General features: G+C 35.9%; 2 pseudogenes; both read left to right on the top strand.

Annotated features, from left to right (window-relative positions):
• The first annotated feature begins 1262 nt into the window (after positions 1-1262).
• On the top strand, positions 1263-4992 carry LOC113513653 (uncharacterized; annotated as a pseudogene).
• Positions 4780-7809, top strand: LOC128200432 (uncharacterized; annotated as a pseudogene).
• The last annotated feature ends 910 nt before the right edge of the window (positions 7810-8719 follow it).

The following is an 8719-nucleotide window of genomic DNA, read 5'->3' as shown; positions in this document are numbered from 1 at the left end:
TTCAGGACTACACGGGACCTGAGTTTCAGGTTTCCAGCTCCTATAATTATCGAGCTATTAATTTTGGAAAAAATCCCATACAAACATTTTGGCTAAAAATTCCCGGAAAACCCATTAAAACCTATATGTACATATAGAGTACAAAATTCTGAATTCCAGCTTTAATCTGATTTCCGGTAACCCTGGTTCTGAACAAGATTAGTGCTCCAAATTAAGCCGCACACCGAAGTCGGCAGGTTCGTTTACGTTTTTTGCCGGCCATTTTGTAAAATTGTTATCGAACATTCTAGCACCAGCCGACGGGAGCGTTGCCCCGGCGGACCGGAGACACCGACACTTGTTATTCTGCGCGTACTCTTGGGGGGGGGGCTCTAATTCTGTTTCCAATACCGATCATGCACGTTTTGTGCAATATTACTTAATAATATTGTAAATAATGAATTAGTGTACAGCGCTAGTATATTATTATTAATTTTAAAAAAGAACATTGTTTTATTAAAAAAAAATTGTCTGGGTACTGGAGACCCCAAATACAAATAAATATTTGTAACATTATATAATATTATAATAATAATAAAAAAAAGATAGAATAATATATCTATGTTACATACATGCTAGCATGCTGTATATATATATGTAGGTAGCTTGGGCTCATAAGTACATTCATGTAACTTAGTTTTCTAAGTTCAGAGGGCGCCACTTGGTCTTTCCCGTCCACGCCATTGAGATGTATCTCTATTTCCTATATATACAAATATACAAAGTACTCTGTGGGCAACATTTCTGGTCCAACTGTTGAACAGAGCGGAGCTCCCTGCCGCATCAAGAGTCAACAAGTATAGTAAACCACGTGGTCATTATATAAAATATATCACAGTTATTGTTGATGGAAGTCCTAAAGAAGCTGTAGTTAAATAAGTGTGAATGGATTAACAGAAGTTGGGTATTTATGTTATATATCAAATACAAAGTAAAATAAGTAAATATATGATTTAATAGTATGATATCTAAAATAAATGAACTAAGTGAACTTGTGCTTCATTTCTATTTATCACTAAGAACCTTTATATTGCTAAAGAATACATATCATATACATATATGTAAAGTTAGTATTACGTAGTATCCCACATATCATTTTATATATATATATTAAATATTATAAATAATAAATTGCCTTTTTTTCTAACGAACGCATTAAAAAAAACTGGAATATGCCCTTATAATCCCGATATTTTTACAGATCAAGATTTTGCTCCATTTTTATGACAGATCGGCCTTTGTCAGAAGCTACTACATCTCAAGCTGTGTCAAATAAAAAGCCTTTTCAGCCTTCTACCCACTCAGCTTCGGCAGAATATGACCAACCAAGACCATCCAATATGAAAACGTTACTTCAGAATGATTTGCAGCTAGAGAGTTCAACGATTTTAATGTCAGTGCCTCATCATTCGACAATGAATCAAAGTTATCGCTACCAGAGTGACTCTTCGGCACTGACCACTAACCAAGATCTTCAATTAACGCCAGTTAGGAAAAATTGTGTTTAACCCTGAAATTGTAAAGCCTTTGCCTAAAGCACCACCCAGATTAGCCGGCTTTCGTAAAAATAGTTTACGAAAGACGGCTGTTTTAACAGACTAGGTGTCTTGTGAGTCAGACGAAGACATGAGTGATGAATAAGATTACTGATGAATAAATATGGAGGTTGCCAAAGTTAATTACTTCTGGTTAAAATAAGACTGATGATTAAAATTTGTGTTAGTTAAAATTTATCTAAATAGAAAAGTTGTCTAGAAGTTACCACTTACATTTTGTTGATTTTGAAAGTATATATAGTTATATGTACCAGTAACATTTAGTTTTTTTAGTATAGTTTTGCATATAATAAACTTAAGATTAATATATTTATAGAGAAGTTGTTTTAATTATGAAAACCTTTATTATTCTACCGCAATATTGTTATAATCTAAGCGGAACAATTTGCCTCAAAGGTGGAACAACTTGCTCCAGAACAGGGGCGGAATGTTTCGCTCCGAAATTTGTTAGTAATTTGCTTCTGTAAAAAGAACTGTTAAGATATTAGTAGAAGCGACTACAATATTACAAATAACGATAAACATCCGTTCAACATTTACTGATGTTGAAAATGAAATCCTTTATTTTTATGATAAAATTTCATGTTATTAGAAAATCGGAATTTCCAGCCCCGCTCTCCCCTAACCGTGGTTGACCGTTAAATCGAAGGGAGGTGTACAGCGAGTATCAGTCGATCACCAGCCATTGAACAAGCTGCGTGCGTGTTTTTACTGTGCATCCACTTTGTTACCTACCTATTTACGTACGTAAACCAACAAATTATTTATTATTTTACAGTTAGTATTGTTAATGAGATAAATAAGAAAAAAAAACGGTACTTGACGCTTTACCATTTGACTTATGTTTTGTGGAATGTAATGTTTACTACTCTGTAACTACGCAACTTCGTTACCACCGCGTGGTTACAGCGTTTTTAAGGTAATAACAGAGATGAATATGCCTATATTCTTTAACTTTATACTTATATTTTATGGTTCAAACTATATATTTTTAATAATCGGGTATTCTTAAATTATTTATAAGCTTGGTAAAACGTATATATTTTAATAAACTTTAACATATTGTTACAGGATACTGCGTGTTTCTTTGCGATTTCAAGCAGCGACGATACCGAGAACGGTGTAAAAATAATCCCAAAAAAGAAGCAGAATCTAAAAGAAAATATCGAGAGAGATACCATGCCAACAAACGCTTAGTACGAGATTTAACGACACATCGAGCAATAAAAAAATGGCGATCTGCAAATTCTAAAAGGAGAGATGCTGGTCGATGTTTATCGACGCCTCAGCTGTCTACTTCTTGTGTAAATAGTCCTAGCTCTATCATATCAGCAGCTTCTCGTGACAGAAAGCGCGTAAAAATAAACAGATCGAAATTATTTAGAGATAACATAGAATTAAAGCAACAGTTAGAAGCAATGAACTAGAGGTGCAAAAAATATAGAAAAAGGCACAGTAGAGCAAAACATAAGAAATCTGACATTGAAGATGGTAATCAAATGACAAATCATTTGATAAATTGGCATTCTTAATTTATATAATTATTTACTTTATGTTAATTTGTTTTCCTTATGCCTATAATTATTTATATATGTTTAAGTATTAGGTATATATTTAACATATATTATTATATAATTATGTATAATTGTGTATAATTAACAATTTTATTTTTTTAATTTTATAAAGGTACTTTCTTAATTATACAATACTATCATACCTACTTGTACTACAATTAGTCCATTACCCTAAGGTTGACTTGAAAAGATTGCTCTCAGCAATAAGACCGCCTTACTGTACTTATACAATTGTATTACTGTTTGTTAATTGTCTTGTAAATAAAGTATACTCTGAATGAGTATACTTTATTACATTCAAGTACATCATAAGAAATATAGGATCTTCTTAAATGCTGTTAAAAAACGATATGAAAATATAAAAATTCGGAAGGAGGAATGTGCGATTCAGAAAATATTTGAAGATGACACTGTTAAATGTTTTAGGCAAAAAGTGCAAATCATTCAAGAATGTCTTGATGTAAGCCTAGGCTATATAGGAAAAGAACAGCATCTGCGTAAAAATAAGCTTTTTAGTGGAAAAATTAAAGAATTTTATAACGTGATGACATATCAAGAGCGAATGCTGGAAAAAAAGAAACCGTTTCTCTAAAGAAAAATTAAATGCAAAAGCGCTACTTACTAGGTAATGTGAAAAACCTTTATCTTTTAAACGAGAAGACGCTTAAAAGTGAAGGAGATGTTGACTGTTTTCTTCGATTATCTACCAAGGCCATTGTACACTATAAGTACCTTTCACCAGGCCAGACAAACAAAGAATATTATTTATCCGTTTTGAAGCGTTTAAGAAGTGCTGTACATCGCAAATGGCTGGAAATGTGGACTGACTGGAAATGTGAATTCTTGGATTTTGCATAATCATAACGCGCCATGGCACTGAACCCGAATTGTGCTAGATTATTTGACCAAACGTCAATTAAATACCATCGAGCAAGCACCGATTCGACTCGAAATTTTGAATTGCAATTTTCTGAAGATTCTATACGTGACCGTACCTACTCATACCGTAGCTTAAGAGTCACATCATCTCATCATCATCAGCTCAGCACCCGTGGACCTGCTTTAGCTCACAGAACCATCCAGCATATAATTTCATAGGCTCCAATAGGAATCATTGGACGTCAGTTTGATGGGTCCACTGAATACTTATTACACGTTTCTGCGAAACAGTCCTGGAAGAATTATCACGCAATTTTAGCTCTCTAGACTCTAGTGCAGCTTACGCCAGAGCGGCTTCAATGCAAAATGCCCTCTCCGGTTTTTCGAAGACTGGCATATACCCTACAGATCTAAATATGTTTAGTGATGCAGACTTCGCAGCTGCTGACACAATGGAGATGGTTTTACAAGAAAAAAATGCTACTTAATCTGCAGTCATAAACACTAGGGCTTCTACATCATCTTTGGAGTCATCTATTTTGTAAGAACCGCTAGTTGTACAAATTTCAGCTTTTTCCATCAATTCGTTATCCGCCACTTCTTCTGCATCCACACCAGTAGAGTTTGGAGAGCAAATGAAGTCTACAAGCAATATACCGTGTATTATTCCCACGACACCGAGCAGCAGCCAACCAGTCAATTAAAACTATCTTGTATCCCCGTCGGATATAATGCATGTGCCTCGAGTAGAAAACAACACTAAACGCATCGCCCGTTTCAGAGGTAAAACGGCAATAATCACATCATCTCCATATAAAGATGAGCTTCTAAGTAATTCACAGACGAAAATTAGATAACCAAAGTTGAATCTGTCAGCAATCAAGAAAAAAAAATAAGGTAGAAAGTAAAACTGGGGATAGTAATCTTTGCCTGTACTGTCTTGAGAAATACGAGGTCTGTCCGGAAAGTTCGTATAAAAGTGTTCTGGAATGCGAGAAAGAGGAGTGGGGAGGCCAGGTAAGCGCAGGACCCCTTCCTTATGTCCCTAACAATGCTTCAGTTCTGGTCTGACCGCCGTGCGGTGCGAACTGGCTTGTCACGCCATCTGTGAAGTTACCTCTTAACGAAACCCCGTCGGCATGGAGCCCGCTTCCGTTGAAGAGCAGCGCGTCGTAATCAAGTTTCTCTCGAAACTCGGCAGGAATGGCCGTGAAATTTTTGCCGATCTCAGAACAGTTTATGGGGATGATGCTGTGAAGGAACCAACCGTCCACAAGTGGCTAAAAAGATTCAGAGAGGGCCGAGAAAGCGTTCAAGATGACCCACGTTCAGGACGTCCTTCCACTTCACATTCCGACGAAAACGTGGAAAGAATTCGAACTTGTGTTAATGGGGACCGTCGTTTAACGGTCAGACAGGTGGCTGAAGAAGAGCTTAATTTGGGCAAAACCGTGGTCCACGAAATTCTAAGAAACGAACTTCAAATGAAAAAAATTTGCGCCAAGATCGTTCCCAAGCTTTTGTCCCCGGATCAAAAATCACGAAGAGTTGCTTGCTGTGAGGACTGGTTGGAAGCCGAAGAGAATGGTGACTTTTTGAACCGAGTCATCACTGGAGATGAGTCTTGGTTCTACGAATTTGATGTCGAATTAAAATCCCAAAGCAAAGAGTGGAAGACATCCGGGGAACCACGAACAAAAAAATCAAGAAAATCCCGCTCAAATGTCAAGACAATGTTGATTGTTTTTTTCGATGTTCGGGGGATTGTCCATCAAGAATTCGTCCCTCCAGGCCAGACAGTTGATGGAAAATTCTACGTCGATGTGCTCAGACGCCTCAAAGCTCGTGTGGCACGAGTTCGTCCAGAATTGGCGCGAGAGGGGCGTTGGATTCTTCACCACGACAATGCCCCTGCCCACACCTCTCTTGTTGTCCGTGAGTTTTTGAGTAAAAATTCCGTGAGTTTTTGAGTAAAAATTCCATTACGGTGACCGAACACCCCCCCTATTCGCCGGATTTGGCCCCGTGTGACTTCTTCTTGTTCCCAAAAACCAAATTGGTACTTCGGGGGCGGCATTTGGGGGACATAAATGAGATAAAAAAAGCTACGCCGGGGCAGCTGAGAAACCTACAACCAGAGGACTTTCAAGGAGCCTTCTCACAGTGGAAACGGCGTTGGCACAAGTGCATTATGTCACAGGGGGAGTACTTTGAAGGGGATAAAATTGATTTACCTGAATACTCGTAATTGTAAAATAAAATTTTTAAAAAACTTTTATACGTACTTTCCGGACAAACCTCGTATAGTCAAAGTCGTATGGATGAGGGTTGGGTACAGTATACTTCCTGTAATGGTTGGGCCCATGAAGATTGTACAGGTTACGATTCCGATGATCTTGACAATTTTTTATGCACTAAATGTATGTTGTGAATAATGGGGCAAAATCATATAAAGTGTACGGTTTTGGACAGTACACGGGGTAATTAGAAGTATTTTTGTTTTAATATGTTTATTTTATAGAAAAGTTACATATTTCGATATTTGTTCTTACAATTTTGAACCTGATAAGACTGGTCAATAAATATGTTGATTTGAAAACTGTATTGTGTATTATTACAGAGATATATAAATTGACGTTTAATCACATAACCTAAATTGTATTATTAATGTTAAAATCCTAAAAAACGATCAATAACCTATGTTTTGTGAACTACGTTTGTTCCATATCTTGTCTTTCTCACCCAGTAGCAAAATACCATATCCTTCCTTTTCCCACATTCCTTCGTTTCTGTGGTGGGCAATCGACTTAGTTTATTGACTAGTCTAATCTAGTATTTGTCTTTTGTTCCCTTCCCGCTCACACCTGACCCTTCCTTCACAATGCAGTCATTTTGACTGCTTTGGGGCAATACTAAGTCTCCATCTTTCTAGTGTTAATAAAAAGTACAGGTAGGAAGGCGCGTCACACATAATATTATATTTAATTCCTTTTTTTTGTTTCAGATAAGATTATACGACAAAGGTGGAAATCTACAAGAGACGGATATTTAAAAAAAACCAAAACTAATATGACAAAACATTATCCGGTAGCAGGGTAAAAACCGTAACAAAATACATTTTTTTCAATAAATTGAACTTCCTTGACCGTACCACTAAAAACGAAGTTTCAAAATCAATGAACAATCAAGTTCATCTGAAACACTAGCTGATGACGTAGCAAATAGCGGCGACATTTCAGGTTTTTTTTTAAATCAATTCTACTCCGGTAGCTGATCAAAATAAACTAAAATGGGCTTGGAAGAGAAAAAAAGGAACGCATACAAGACAACTCCGTATTTGAGAAAAAGTTAGAAGATTTGTTGAACAAACATATGCCAGATATAAGCTCTGACGATTTGTTTTTAAATCTCTTGGTCCAATACAAAAATCTTTTAACAGTTATTAAAAACTATTATTTTGTTCCAAAGTATTGCAAATCGCCATAGATCTCTCCGCGTGAACTGGTACTACGTCGACGTCAAACTTTGTAACACCAGGCAACGAATGTAATGACTATTCTAACATCTTGTAGCGAAGAGTATTCTTAAATATATTATTCCGCGCCGCTTATAAACATTGCGGCAACACTCTAAATGAAGTTGCATGAAGATAGCGGCCAATTGCGTCCGCAGCACTTTGACAGCGCGGCTAACTTCGTGGTGACTCTTTCAGGCGCTTGTCACGTATGCACTGTACTTATTTTAAAATCCCATTTATATATCTTGCTTTATATCATCTCATATTAAATAATAGTGTTTGTATCTGTAAACATCGTGAATAAATTAATCTTTCATTACGAAACATCATCCATTCCAAGAACATCGCATTTACTCATTTTTCTACCGTAACCTACTCTTAGTAAATATAAGTTTGTGCCTTGGATAAATACAGTGTTGGTGAGGGCCTATAGGAGTCATCAAGGGCCCTACACCACAATCTTGTCACCAGATAATAACTCAAATTCTACTACAACATCAGCAACCAATCATTCTAATTATACTACTACGCAAAGAGATTATCAATCAGCAGGTCAATATAACGTCATGTCACCTGAAAATGATTCTAATTCTTCTGTAATGTGTGCAACCAATTCAACATATTTTTTAAACCTATAACTACCAACCAACGAATGTTTAGTACGACCACGCAGCAAGGCTATATGAACAGCAAATCAATGTGATCCTCATTCAACAGTCAATAATTCTACTCAGCAAAGCTGTGAAAAAATACATCACTTTCCAAATATTGTTTTGTTTTATGATTGTTTAAATTTCCTTAATAAGAAAATTACTAACAATTATAAGTATTTTTCATGCCACTCACTGTAATCGCCAACTTTTCAGCTGGTTCTTTAGGTGCGCGACGTAAATTTGATCGTTTTAAATTATGTTCTATCTTGCAGAGTAATTCATCAAATATAGTTATAGACAGACGAAAATGTTTAAAGAACTTGTCACTATGTTTTCTTACAATCCGAAAACTATATCGAGAAATGTAAATATACTATAAATTATAAACTTTTATAATTAGTAGTATTTTATGTCAAAAGGAAACATCTATTTGACTAAAAAAAAAAATGGCTAACATGAATGGAAATTTGAATAACGCTACCGCGGAAGACAATTTTTTTT

This window comes from Galleria mellonella, unplaced genomic scaffold (assembly GCF_026898425.1).
Source record: "Galleria mellonella isolate WM207_F2 unplaced genomic scaffold, CSIRO_AGI_GalMel_v1 utg184, whole genome shotgun sequence".
Lineage (NCBI taxonomy): Eukaryota > Metazoa > Arthropoda > Insecta > Lepidoptera > Pyralidae > Galleria > Galleria mellonella.
The sequence above is the reverse complement of the archived record's forward strand: the minus strand, read 5'-3'. Positions and strand labels throughout refer to the sequence as shown.